Source organism: Salmo trutta, chromosome 2 (genome assembly GCF_901001165.1).
Source record: "Salmo trutta chromosome 2, fSalTru1.1, whole genome shotgun sequence".
NCBI classification, from domain to species: Eukaryota; Metazoa; Chordata; class Actinopteri; order Salmoniformes; family Salmonidae; genus Salmo; species Salmo trutta.
This window is the reverse complement of record NC_042958.1, coordinates 20,785,694-20,799,175: the sequence shown is the minus strand read 5'-3', so window position 1 is coordinate 20,799,175 and position 13,482 is coordinate 20,785,694.

Below are 13,482 nucleotides of genomic sequence, written 5' to 3'. Positions count from 1 at the left end.
TCAGTAACATTGCTTGTCAAATAAAACAATTGACTAGCAGCACTCCTTTCACTGTTTATTTCTGTTTCAGGTGTTTGGATAGAAGACACACTTGCCAGTATGAAGGATGGAGTGAATTGATCCTCTTGGTAAAATAGGTTTGGGTGGCATAATCCCATAGCAGAGCAGCATGCAGGAAGAAAGAACAGTGTTAATGCTTTTCTTCCTCAAGGCAAGAGACTAAATGGTCTGAGCAGATTAGTTAAACAAGCCCACTGAGACTGCTGCTGTTCTCCTCTGCGCTCAGTGCGCTGCTGGAGATGGGTTCTCTTCTTCTTCACCTTCATCTTCTTCTTCTTCTCTGATACTGAAAACAACTTCTCCAAATAATGGAGACATTTATTTGTGTTGAGATCAGCCTACTTCTGATAGCCTTTGTAAAAAAAGTACCTTGGAGGATACTTGCTATACATTAGGCATATAGGCTACTATACATGAATATCCTGTTCTGGCATTGGCTCCTAGACATACAATTCAGGGCTTTCCCAAGTACAATCTCAATGACACTTAACAATGATGGCCACTTTTCTTGGGAAAAACCCCATATCATATAACAACTAAATCACAGGTAGACTAGCATCGTGATACAACTACAGCAGTTTGCTTATCGTGTCGCATTTGGAGAGGGCTAGATCCTCTTTCTCAGGGGGTTCACCTGTGCTAAAGAATAGTGTTTTACAGTGCATTACAGCAACCTCTGAGTAAATGTCACTCATTATCGTTCATGCCTATGTGGCAGATGGAGACTCTAGGTGAGCAGTACAGAGAGTCCATTGTAGCCCGTGTCAGGAGCAGCCTTCATGACTGGGGCCTTGTTGGAAGAGAAAATACTGATTCCGTGTGAGGGCTGAAAATGCACCTCAAAATAGAGGTCAGTGGAGAGGCTCTATACCATGTCCCAACCTTTCCCCCACCATGCCAAGATGGCTGCCTTCGCTATGCACACACTCGGACAAAAAACGACATAATGTACCGTATAAGCCTGATAAGATCAACCTTAACGGCCAGACTTGGCTGATGAGTGATTAGGCTGCCTTCCAACTGAGATTCACTTTGAAAAATTGGCAATAGAAAGGATCCTTTTTTTGTTTACCAGGTAAGTTGACTGAGAACACATTCTCATTTACAGCAACAACCTGGGGAATAGTTACAGGGGAGAGGCAATGAATGAGCCAATTGGAAACGATGATTAAGTAACCATGATGGTATGAGGGCCAGATTGGGAATTTAGCTTGGACACCAGGGTTAACACGCCTGTTTCCAAGGCACCGAAGACATTGATGTCAATTATGACAGCACCCCACACCTCTCTGATTCAGAGGGGTTGGTTTATATACAGAAGACACATTTCAGTTGAATAACTGACTAAGTATCCCCCTTTCCCTACACTTACGACAAGTGCCATGGGACTTTGGTGACCACAGAGAGTCAGAACACCCGTTTAACATCCCATCCAAAAGACAGCACCCAACACAGGATAATGTTCTAAATCACTACCCTGGGAAATACAATTTTGTTATTTTTTAGACCAGAGGAAAGAGTGCCTCCTACTGGCTCTGCAACACCACTTCCAGCAGCATCTGTTCTCCCATCCAGGGACCAAACAGAACCAACCCTGCTTAGCATCAGAAGCGAGCCAGCAGTGGGATGCAGGATAGTATTCTTCTGATGGTAGGCTACTGGATACTAATGATCATAATTATAAATGTTTTTTTTCTTGTTGAGGTAGCTAAGTTAAACCTAGTTAGATTAGCAATGTTAGACCCTTTAAACTATGTCTATGTTGCTATTGGGAGACACATTTTACTGTTGTGCTTCAACATGCTGAAACTATTTGATAGTCTGAACATCTTTTTGGTGTTTTCAAAAAGTACCTTATGTTTGTTCGAACTTCTCTTCTTACAGGCAATGATAAACTCTGATACAATGTAGCAAGATCCCGTGGACAAATCCTGGGTCTTTTTTCTACTGTAATTTGTTGGTATGATCTCAGTGTCACCAAGAAGTAATTGTCAGTATGAAACCATAACTCCATATCTCAGCTCTCTGTGGTCTCCCCAGACTGAGCCAACATATGTCAAACAAGGACTTCATGAGTTGATTAGAGAGGCAGTGTCTGAAAATGTCAATGTCTGGTACGAAGGCCTACGCTTGTCATTTCACAATGTTGTGACGTATTTAGTCCTCACTATTGGGGGCCTCATATAGAGCTTTACTATCAAGAGGGTGTGGTCCCGAAATTAGCTTCGATTTTTTTCAATTCTTGGATGACATAATTGGATCTAACTACCCATGTATGTATTAACATGTTAACTCCAACATTAGGGAGTGAATTTTGGCCATTCCTAACAAATATATATATTTTTCTTCCTATCCTTCCATGTCAATACCATGGCCATGTAGAATGTCACCAGGAATGACACCTGGTGGGCACTACTTTATACCTCACCCACAGGGTCGCTTAGTGAACAAATAAAAGGAACTCAGTCTGAGATTTTAGGAACTCAGTTGGGGTCTAAACTTACTGTTGAGAGTTAGAATAGTAGAATACACAAGGTGCCAGCTATCTAAACTTTTGCCCAGGGGCCCTGATCTCCAGGGGGTCCCCATTGATTTTGTTAGTGACTCTCACTCAGATACGCTATATATACAAAAGTATGTGGACACCCCTTCAAATTAGTGGATTCGGCTATTTCAGCCACACCTGTTGCTGACAGGTGTATAAAATCGAGCACACTGCCATGCAACCTCCATAGACAAACATTGGCAGTAGAATGGGCTTACTGAAGAACTCAGTGACTTTCAACGTGGCACCGTCATAGGATGCCACCTTTCCAACAAGTCAGTTTGTCTACTTTCTGCCCTGCTAGAGCTGCCCCGGTCAACTGTGCTGTTATTGTGAAGTGGAAATGTCAAGGAGCAACAACGGCTCAGCTACAAAGTGGTAGGCCACACAAGCTCACAGAATGGGACTGCCGATCTCTGAAAAAAATTCTCTGTCCTCGGTTGTAACATTCACTACTGAGTTCAAATCTGCCTCTGGAAGCAACATCAGCACAATAACTGTTCGTCTGGAGCTTCGTGAAATGGGTTTCCATGGCCGAGCAGTCGCACACGAAACAAAAATCACCATTCGCAATGCTAAGCTTCGGCTGGAGTGGTGTAAAGCTCACCGCCATTGGGACTCTGGAGCAGTGGAAATCCGTTTTCTGGACTGATGAATCAAGCTTCACCATCTGGCAGTCCAATGGACAAATCTGGGTTTGGCGAATGCCAGCAGAACGCTACCTGCCCGAATCCATAGTGCCAACTGTTAAGTTTGGTGAAGAACGAATAATGGTCTGCGGCTGATTTTCATGGTTTGGGCTCGGCTCCTAAGTTCCAGTGAAGAAAAATGTTTATGCTTTTATGCTACAGCATAAAATGACATTCTATACGATTCCGTGCTTCCAACTTTATGGCAACAGTTTGGGGAAGGACCTTTCCTGTTTTAACATAACAAATTGCCTTGTGTACAAAGCGAGGTCCATACAGAAATGGTTTGTCGAGATTGGTGTGGAAGATCTTGACTGGCCTGCTCAGAGCCCTGACCTCAACCCCATCAAACACCTTTGGGATAAATTGGAATGCCAACTTCGTGCCTAATCGCCCAACATCAGTTCCGACCTCGCTAATGCTCTTGTGGCTGAATGGAAGCAATGTTCAAATATCTAGTGGAAAGCCTTCCCAGAAGAGTGGACTCCATATTAATGCCCATGATTTTGGAATGAGATCTTCAACGAACAGGTGTCTACATACTTTAGGTCATGTAGTGTATACAAACATGGCATAAGTCATCGTAAATTGTGTAGAATTGCAGTACATTTGCTTTGAAATTGCAATATTTCTCTGCGTCCCAAAATTATGGTCAGGGCCCCAAAAAGTCTAGGACCATGCTCACCCACTCCCATATGGACAGGAAAGGGAAGCTGATAATGAACACATAAATTGCCTTGAATATTTCTCCAAAGGGAGAATATACCGGAATAACACAGGATTTAGTTCCTTCATCATTGATTATCACTAAGGCCCCTTGAAACACAAGGAGGATATGGGCCTAACATGGATAACATCTAGGACTGGACTTTGTCTGTCTGCAGTCAGTCATACTATACTGGCTTCCAGTGTAGTTATTGCATGTAGCCAGGCTAAGAGACATGAAATCAGGAAAACAGAGATTCCAGCACAGAAACCACAATCGCATTCAAATAAATGAAGATGAAATAAATACAATAACAATTTGTATATCACTGTTGGCCTCAGCACAAAACTTTAGGGCACTAATTTCTTAATTCTCTCCCTGGTCAAAGCAGTGTAGGCCACCTTTCCCGGTTCAGTTCTGTTGTTGAAAGCAGATTAAACACAGAGCAAAGAAGGGATGAAAAAAAGAAACCCTTTTAAGAGTCCTGCCTGGCGTAGATCATTTTCCATCAAAAGAAGTGAAGCACATCTGCATGGCACATTACTGTGGAAAATCATTGGAGCAGGAGAGTTCATATCCTCTGGACATGCTTCTCATTATACTCTCTGAGATTAACTAAATGTGTGATAACACGGATATGGCCCTGATTTTCCCCATTTAATAACATGCAACCCATGTAATAGTATGTCATTATTAAATCTTGGTTGTGATCTTACAAATACCTTCATTGTGTTTGGCTAACTCAGCTGGGCTGCATCTGACAGGCACCCTATTTCCTATAGATATCACATCTGACAGGCACCCTATTTCCTATAGAGAGCACATCTGACAGGCGCCCTATTTCCTATAGAGAGCACATCTGACAGGCACCCTATTTCCTATAGATATCACATCTGACAGGCACCCTATTTCCTATAGAGAGCACATCTGACAGGCACCCTATTTCCTATAGAGAGCACATCTGACAGGCACCCTATTTCCTATAGAGAGCACATCTGACAGGCACCCTATTTCCTATAGAGAGCACATCTGACAGGCACCCTATTTCCTATAGAGAGCACATCTGACAGGCGCCCTATTTCCTATAGAGAGCACATCTGACAGGCACCCTATTTCCTATAGAGAGCACATCTGACAGGCACCCTATTTCCTATAGAGAGCACTTTTGACCATCAGGATAAGATACAAAAATATTTAAATCTTAAATTACCTAAACAACTACTAATTTCATGCATAAAGGTCTTACAAACACAAATACAAACCCACCCTGTGAACACCATGGAAACCGCACTCCCAGTTCGCCACTTCCTGTCCAGGCTAATGAAAGGACAATGTATCATGGACAAAAACTACAGTTTCCATAAAGGGAATTATAAACACACTGTCTGGCCCCTACTTACCTGAGGGTACTTTCTCCCCTACCTACGTCAGTTCTCCCATAATGAAAGACCTCACTCTGAGGCTGGGGATGACCTGGTTTACTGTTTGGGTCTGGGCTGGGGTTGCTGCACCAACGACCTGCTAAAGGAGCACTCAGGGAGCTTGAACAAACAGTAAGACCAAGCTCAGAAATATGGAACCTAGAACCTTTGGAATACGGAACCTATTTTAATATCCCTCTCTCTCTGCAACTGGATATTGAACTTCCTGATGGGACGACCCCAGGTGGTGAGGGTAGGCAACATTACTTTCACCACGCTGACTCTCAACGCGGGGGCCCCACAGGGGTGTGCATTTAGTCCCCTCTTGTACTCCCTGTTCACCCACGACTGCGTTGCCACGCACGACGCCAACACCATCATCAAGTTTGCTGACGACATGGCGGTGGTAGGCCTGATCACCGGTGAGGATGAGACAGCCTACAGGGAGGAGGTCGGTCAGTGATCTGGCATGGCACTACTTAGGGTGGTGCTTACAGCCCAGTATATCACTGGGGCCGAGCTCCCTGCCATCCAGGACCTTTATAACAGGCAGTGTGAATGGAAGGTCCAGAAAATTGTTAAAGACTCCAACCACCCAAGCCATAGACTGTTCTCTCTGTTTCCGAAAGGCAAGCGGTACCGGAACGTCAAGTCTGACACCAACATGCTCCTGAACAGCTTCTATTGCCAAGCCATAAGACTGCTAACAAAATGGCTACACGGACTATCTGCATTGACCCTTATATTTATATTTTAGACTCACAGGACTCTACACACTCACACTGATACTCCAACACACACACACACACACACACACACATACTTAATTTGCTCACACAAACATAACACGCACACACATTCATACTCTCTCCACACACGCACACACACTCAGGTATAATCATAATATACGCTGCTGCTACTCTGCTTTTATCATATCTCCCGATGCCTAGTCACCTTACTCCTATATATACTGTATCTACTACTACTACAGTAAAGGTGCTATCTTAGAAAATGTTCTATCTAAAACCACAAAGTGTTCTTTGTCTCTCCCCATAGGAGAACCCTTTCTAAGAGTGCACCACTCCAGTATCTCTGCACATTGTAAATATGGTACTGGCACTGATCCTGTAACTAGCTTACATACTGTCTTGTGTTATTTTTATTTCCTTTTCTTGTGTGTTTTTGTTCTACTTTACTTTATTTTACAGTATAATATTTTTTACTACTGATACTGATTACAGCATTGTTGGGAAAGAGCTTGCAAGAAAGGCATTTCTGTGTACTTATGCACATGACAATAAAACTTGACACTTGAATAAGGAGCCTTCTCAGAGGACTTCTAACCTGCTCGTCCCAGATCAGTTTGAGCTGTCTTACCAACTCCTAAGGTCATTGTGTGAGTATTACAACACGAACAGATCTGCAACCAGCAGGCTTGTGGATCTCTGCTGAAGTTCCCACCCACTGTTAAGAAAGTGACTGAGAGATGTCAGATCTGAAACATCTGCTCCACATAGCTCTAAAACTTACAGTTTTTTCCAACTGCTTACACACAAAATCTTTTCATGTCACACGATTTCTGAAACCTCTCACTCAAAGTGCAAAACTACACACCAAATATCCAAAACCATAAGCTATTTCTCAGCCTTTTTTCAAAACACTACACACAATTCTCTACCTAAAACACAAAAATCTAACAGGAAGTGACTTGCTTTCCTTTTCCAAACACAACCAATCAAAATGCTACACTTATTCACCAGGTCAAACACACACTCCTCACATGTGCAAACACTAATTGCTTAACTGATCACTAACCCATCACTGCTTTACTGTAGTATAGGCCTATAAATAGGTCAAAGGTCAGATTACCTGTTTTGAACAATGGATGCCAACAATGGACAGAGAGCAAGAGGAGTAGGAGGGAGAGGCAGGGGACAACAACGAGGACAAATTCAAAGACGAAGAGTTGGAGGAGGAGTAGGAGGAAGAGGAAGAAGAGGACGAGGGCAAAGAAGAGAAGGAAGGAGAGCCATCTCTGATGAGATTAGGGCAACACTTGTTGATCATGTGATCAACCACGGTTTGACCATGAGAGAGGCTGGACTGAGAGTCCAGCCCAACTTGAGTCGATTTACAGTGGCGTCCATAATTCGAACCTTCAGAAATGAGAACAGGTATGCAACTATCTAATGACTATTTTAGCATTACAGTAATGTACTGTAAAATACGTATGACTGCATAGTATTGCATAAACATTTGTAACTCTAAGCCATCCATTTACTGCACTGCATTGAATGAATAAGGTTGGTTATCATGCTGTACTACCTTTTTTTGTACATTGTTTACAGTTCCTATGCTGAACACATACTGTGTTTGAATTCTGTACAGAGTGGAAAGTCAAAGACATCATGGAGGACGAGGACGCTTGTTTACAGATGTACAAGAGACTGCAATTATAAATATGGTTTAAGCCAACAATGCAATTAGGATTTGAGAGATAAGAGCATATCTTGAATAATGACACCATATTTAACAACATCAATGCTGTAAGCCTGTCAACCATACAACGCATCCTCCAACGGCACCGAGTGACGATGAAACAACTTTACAAGGTGCCATTTGAGAGAAACTCTGACAGAGTCAAGAATATGCGACATGACTTTGTAGAGGTATGTATGCAACACTACTTCCAGTACTTCAGACATACCATATTTACTCATCTGTATATCCTTTTGTCTGTTACAGAGAGTATTGGAGCTGGATGCCCATGTATTTAGCCATGAATTTATTTATGTGTATGAGGTTGACTTCAACCTCACCAAAACCAGGCGCCGCGGAAGAAATGTAATAGGACAGAGGGCAATTACCAATGTCCCTGGACAGTGTGGGGGTAATATAACTGTGCTGCCATCACTCAAAACGGGGTCCTCCATAACAATATCACACTGGGTCCGTACAACACCGGCCATATGCTCACTTTTCTGGATGCAATTTACACAATGCTTGTCCCTGATCCAGATCAGGAGCCTGCTAGATTTGTGGTTTTATGGGACAATGTTAGTTTTCACTGGGCTGTTCTGGTCCAAAACTGGTTTGCCACCCATCCACAATTTGTAGTTTTGTACCTACGCCCATATTCACCTTTTCTAAATCCCATAGAGGAATTCTTCTCAGCCTGGCGCTGGAAAGTGTATGATCGCCAACCCTATGCCCGCATGCCGCTTCTCCAGGCAATGGAGGACGCATGTGGGGACATAGAGGTTGCCTCTGTCCAAGGTTGGATACGCCATGCTAGGAGATACTTCCCTCGATGTTTGGCAAGAGAAAACGTATCTTGTGATGTGGACGAAGTATTGTGGCCAGACCCAGCCCGGAGAAGAGATGAAGCGTAGTTTAGCACTGGTGACTGCCCCCCCTACCAATTCCTGGACTGCCCCCCCGGGACCCCACACACACAATTGTGTTCTTTACTGTATTCTAAACAATATACTTTTGGTTTACATATGTTTATGGTTTTGTTGTATACAACAGTAATGTTTGGCCTAATAAATATTTTCTGTTTCTACATTGCATTGGTGTTTACAGTGTACTTCTTACCCCTCTCAGCAGATTACTTACACTGTAGAACATTGTATTGAAATGTAGATATAAGCCTATGAAAGACCAAAGAGCTTTAGATTTAGAACAACAGTGTTTACATGGTATATCCAAAAATGTACTATTATGAAAGCAGTGTTTGCCATTTCATGCAAATGCTTCATTCTGACATGTGTTTATGGCATTTTGAATGCAGTGTTACATTCTGAAGGAGATGTGAGGCATTTTGCATTTTGTGTGTGCAGTTTTGGGAATTGTGTGTAGAGTTTTGAAAAAAAGGAGACAGTTACGTGTGTAAGCAGTTGGAAAAAACTGTAAAAGTGGGCAACTACAGTTCACCCCTCAAAGAAGAACCAATGTGACATTTTCTGAAATATTGATACAAATATACTATTTGCAGGGGGATTTGTATTTCCGTGTACATATCTCCAATCATTGGGTTCAAGTCTGAGGACGAAGAGCTGAAACCTTGATGACTTTTAAAACATGTATTGAATGACCAGCAGTCATGTTAGAAGAAGTTGAATTTTTGGGATTTGAGGTTTTCCTTCAACCAGAAACAGGAGTCTTGGTTTAGAGCTGTCCTATATATTACTGCATGTGGAATGTGCTCCTGAAACTTTGTGTTGATTCAGACTTACACTTTAACTGCAGCCCGGCTATTACGCAGATTCCCAGTCCCTTGTCCCCCACACTCCAATTGGTGTTTATTACTGGCAAACATCTCCAACTTTGGCTGGTCTCCCAGTGGAGAACGTGGGGAAACTATGGTCTGTCTCTTTGGGGAGAGGAAGAAGAGGATGAACTGGTGTCATTGAACACACCAAGACCGTGCCAAATACTGAAGAACATGGCTTTTCTACTTTTCTACTTTCCTAGCAGGCCCAAATCTTTACTGTTGGCTACTGTCATGTACAGCTGAGAAAGTATTTCTCAAAGTGACCAGCTTACTAATACAGTTGAAGTTGGAAGTTTACATACACCTTAGCCAAATACATTTAAACTCAGTTTTTCACAATTCCTGACATTTAATCGTAGTCTTAAGTCAGTTAGGATCACCACTTTATTTAAAAAATGTGAAATGTCAGAATAATAGTAGAGAGAATGATTTATTTCTGCTTTTATTTCTTTCTTCACATTCCCAGTGGGTCAGAAGTTTACATACACACAATTAGTATTTGGTAGCATTGCCTTTAAATTGTTTAACTTGGGTCAAACGTTTCGGATAGCCTTCCCACAATAAATTGGGTGAATTTTGGCCCATTTCTCCTGACAGAGCTGGTGTAACTGAGTCAGGTTTGTAGGCCTCCTTGCTCGCATACATTTCTTCAGTTCTGCCCACAAATTTTCTATGGGATTGAGGTCAGGGCTTTGTGATGGCCACTCCAATACCTTGACTTGGTTGCCCTTAAGCCATTTTGCCACAACTTTGGGATTATGCTTGGGGTCATTGTCCATTTGGAAGACCCATTTGTGACCAAGCTTTAACTTCCTGACTAATGTCTTGAGATGTTGCTTCAATATATCCACATAATTTTCCTTCCTCATGATGCCCTCTATTTTGTGAAGTGCACCAGTCCCTCCTGTAGCAAAGCACCCCCACAACATGATGCTGCCACCCCTGTGCTACACGGTTGGGATGGTGTTCTTCGGCTTGCAAGCCTACCCCCTTTTCCTCCAAACATAATGATGGTCATTATGGCCAAACAGTTCTATTTTTGTTTTATCAGACCAGAGGACATTTCTCCAAAAAGTACAATCTTTGTCCCCATGTGCAGTTGCAACCTGTAGTCTGGCTTTTTTTTGGGTGGTTTTGGAGCAGTGGCTTCTTCCTTGCGGAGCAGCTCTTCAGGTTATGTTGATATAGGACTCATTTTACTGTGGATATAGATACTTTTGTACCTGTTTCCTCCAGCATCTTCACAAGGTCCGTTGCTGTTGTTCTGGGATTGATTTGCACATTTTGCACCAAAGTACGTTCATCTCTAGGAGACAGAATGTGTTTCCTTCCTGAGAGGTATGACGGCTGCGTGGTCCCATGGTGTTTATACTTGCGTACTATTGTTTGTACAGATGAACGTGGTACCTTCAGGCGTTTGGACATTTATCCCAATGATGAACCAGACTTGTGGAGGTCTACAATATATTTTCTGAGGTCTTGGCTGATTTCTTTTGATTTTCCCATGATGTCAAGCAAAGAGGCACTGAGTTTGAAGGTAGGCCTTGAAATACATCCACAGGTACACCTCCAATTGACTCAAATTATGTCAAATAGCCCACCAGAAGCTTCTAAAGCCATGACATAATTTTCTGAAATTTTCCAAACTGTTTAAAGGCACAGTCAACTTTGTGTATGTAAACTTCTGACCCACTGGAATTGTGATACAGTGAATTATAAGTGAAATAATAAAGTCTGTAAACAATTGTTGGAAAAATTACTTGTGTCATGCACAAAGTACAGTGAGGGAAAAAAGTATTTGATCCCCTACTGATTTTGTACGTTTGCCCACTGACAAAGAAATTATCAGTCTATAATTTTAACGGTAGGTTTATTTGAACAATGAGAGACAGAATAACAACAAAAAAATCCAGAAAAACGCATGTCAAAATGTTATAAATTGATTTGCATTGATTTGCATTTTAAAATTTGACCCCCTCTTCAGAAAGATTTCTGGCTCCCAGGTGTCTTTTATACAGGCAACGAGCTGAGATTAGGAGCACACTCTTAAAGGGAGTGCTCCTAATCTCAGTTTGTTACCTGTATAAAAGACACCTGTCCACAGAAGCAATCAATCAATCAGATTCCAAACTCACCACCATGGCCAAGACCAAAGAGCTCTCCAAGGATGTCAGGGACAAGATTGTAGACCTACACAAGGCTGGAATGGGCTACAAGACCATCGCCAAGCAGCTTGGTGAGAAGGTGACAACAGTTGGTGCGATTATTTGCAAATGGAAGAAACACAAAAGAACTGTCAATCTCCCTCGGCCTGGGGCTCCATGCAAGATCTCACCTCGTGGAGTTGCAATGATCATGAGAACGGTGATTAATCAGCCCAGAACTACACGGGAGGATCTTGTCAATGATCTCAAGGCAGCTGGGACCATAGTCACCAAGAAAACAATTGGATACACACTACGCCGTGAAGGACTGAAATCCTGCAGCGCCCGCAAGGTCCCCCTGCTCAAGAAAGCACATATACATGCCCGTCTGAAGTTTGCCAATGATCATCTGAATGATTCAGAGGACAACTGGGTGAAAGTGTTGTGGTCAGATGAGACCAAAATGGAGCTCTTTGGCATCAACTCAACTCGCTGTGTTTGGAGGAGGAGGAATGCTGCCTATGACCCCAAGAACACCATCCCCACCATCAAACATGGAGGTGGAAACATTATGCTTTGGGGGTATTTTTCTGCTAAGGGGACAGGACAACTTCACCGCATCAAAGGGACAATGGACGGGGCCATGTACTGTCAAATCTTGGGCGAGAACCTCCTTCCCTCAGCAAGGGCATTGAAAATGGATCGTGGATGTGTATTCCAGCATGACAATGACCCAAAACACACGGCCAAGGCAACAAAAGTGTGGCTCAAGAAGAAGCACATTAAGGTCCTGGAGTGGCCTAGCCAGTCTCCAGACCTTAATCCCATAGAAAGTCTGTGGAGGGAGCTGAAGGTTCGAGTTGCCAACGTCAGCCTCGAAACCTTAATGACTTGAAGAAGATCTGCAAAGAGGAGTGGGACAAAATCCCTCCTGAGATGTGTGCAAACCTGGTGGCCAACTACAAGAAACGTCTGACTTCTGGGATTGGTCCCGTGTGGCTCAGTTGGTAGAGCATGGTGTTTGCAATGCCAGGGTTGTGGGTTCAATTCCCACGGGGGACCAGTACGGAGAAAAAAGAAATGTATGCATTTACTACTGTAAATTGCTCTGGATTAGAGTGTCTGCTAAATGACTAAAATGTAAAAATTACCAACAAGTGTTTTGCCACCAAGTACTAAGTCATGTTTTGCAGAGGGGTCAAATACTTATTTCCCTCATTAAAATGCAAATCATTTTATAACATTCTTTACATGCATTTTTCTGGATTTTTTGGTTGTTATTCTGTCTCGCACTGTTCAAATAAACCTACCATTAAAATTATAGACTGATAATTTCTTTGTCAGTGGGCAAACGTACAAAATCAGCAGGGGCTCAAATACTTTTTTCCCCTCACTGTAGATGTCTTAACCGACTTGCCAAAACTATAGTTTGTTCACAAGAAATTTGTGGAGTGGCTGAAAAACAAGTTTTAATGACTCCAACTTAAGTGTATGTAAACTTCTGACTTCAACTGTACATTTACACTGCACCGAACACAAATCCCAAATCTCAGGGTGTATCCAGCTGTCAGTTTCATGTATGATTTGAGACAAAATGCGTTTTCATTTTCTACTGTAAAGTGATATCGCTGTAATCACTGT